Source organism: Myotis brandtii, unplaced genomic scaffold (genome assembly GCF_000412655.1).
Source record: "Myotis brandtii unplaced genomic scaffold, ASM41265v1 scaffold1145, whole genome shotgun sequence".
In the NCBI taxonomy this organism is placed as follows: Eukaryota; Metazoa; Chordata; class Mammalia; order Chiroptera; family Vespertilionidae; genus Myotis; species Myotis brandtii.
In genome coordinates, this window is record NW_005353947.1 from 670,367 (window position 1) to 672,275 (window position 1,909).

Below are 1,909 nucleotides of genomic sequence, written 5' to 3' on the forward strand. Positions count from 1 at the left end.
GTAGATGGATAATTTGATTATTCAAGTGAAGAGGTGAAGTAGAAACAAAAACAACCTCTCATTTTCCATAAGCTGCCAGCATATATGTCTATTAAAGTCATATACCTAGATTTTGAGTGCAATTTGATAAGAATTTAGTAACTCTGTAGTATGCTGAGCATTGCAGTGATGAGGAAATGTAAAGATGTGCTATGGCTTTTGCTCTGTAAGAGCTTACAATCTAGGAGAAATATATGTGCATATTGTGATCAATACACTAGATTAAATTATAGGGAGAAACACCTAAATCAATTAATAACATGGTTCCTAATATCTATATTTCAAAGGGCTACGAGAATAGTAATGAAATGAAATCAAGTATCTTGTCTTTCTGCTGTCTAGAATAGTGCCAGGTAAAGAATAGACGATCAATGAATAATAGCTGTTTAATGAATAAGTGGATGAGTTATTTTATATTTGCTTTCACCATGTGTATTTTTTTTGTCAAATAATCTTTCACTGAAATGTTTTCCTTTGTAGTTCTTAACTAGCATGACTTTCCACTGCACCACTGTTGATATCATCTATTATGTTATGAGGGTGGCAGCCATCAACATTGCAGTCCATAGACTGGACAGTCTCCAGAATCTTATTAATTATTACAGAGAGTTCTCTAGCTAAAGATCTGTGTCCCATCTGTCATGCAATGTTGACAATCTCATCAAAAGTGATATTTTGAGAAGTATACTAGGATTCCTTTTTAGCCACATCCTCACCGGCACTTGTTTGTTGATTTATTTATGGTAGCCATTATGGCAGGTGTGAGGTGGTACCTCAATGTTATTTTAATTTGTACCTCTCTGATGATTAGTGACATTGAACTTTTTTTCATATGTTTCTTGGCCATTTGTATGTTCTCTTTGGAGAAATGTGTATTAGGTCCTCTGACCATTTTTTTTTAATTGGATTGCTTGTCTTCCTTTTGTTGAGTTGTATGAACACTTTATATATTTTGGAAATTAACCCCTTATCAGATGTATCATTGCCAAATATGTTCTCTGATACAGTGGGCTCCCTTTTCATTTTTTTTATTAGTTAAATCTTTATTGTTCAGATTATTACATTTGTTCTTCTTTTTCCCCCCCATAACTCCCCTCCACACAGTTCCCACCCCACTCTCCTCCCTCACTCCCCACCCACTGTCCTCATCCATAGGTGCACGATTTTTGTCCAGTCTCTTCCCGCATCCCCCTCAACCCTTTCCCCCCCAAGAATAGTCAGTCCACTCCCTTTCTATGCCCCTGATTCTATTATAATCACCAGTTCATTCTGTTCATTAGATTATCCACTTGATTTTCAGATTCACTTGTTGATAGATGTGTATTTGTTGTTCATAATTTGTATCTTTACCTTTTTCTTCTTCTTCCTCTTCTTAAAGGATACCTTTCAGCATTTCATATAATACTGGTTTGGTGGTGATGAACTCCTTTAGCTTTTCCTTATCTGTGAAGCTCTTTATCTGACCTTCAATTCTGAATGATAGCTTTGCTGGATAAAGTAATCTTGGTTGTAGGTTCTTGCTATTCATCACTTTGAATATTTCTTGCCACTCCCTTCTGGCCTGCAAAGTTTCTGTTGAGAAATCAGCTGACAGTCGTATGGGTACTCCCTTATAGGTAACTGACTTTTTTTCTCTTGCTGCTTTTAAGATTCTCTCTTTGTCTTTTGCTCTTGGCATTTTAATTATGATGTGTCTTGGTGTGGTCCTCTTTGGATTCCTTTTGTTTGGGGTTCTCTGCGCTTCCTGGACTTGGAAGTCTATTTCTTTCACCAGGTAGGGGAAGTTTTCTGTCATTATTTCTTCAAATAGGTTTTCAATATCTTGCTCTCTCTCTTCTTCTGGCACCCCCATAATTCGGATGTTGGTATG

General features: G+C 36.6%; 1 pseudogene; it reads right to left on the reverse strand.

Annotated features, from left to right (window-relative positions):
- Positions 1-522: 522 nt before the first annotated feature.
- Positions 523-1,909, reverse strand: part of LOC106727957 — a 19,209-nt pseudogene continuing 17,822 nt past the window's right edge.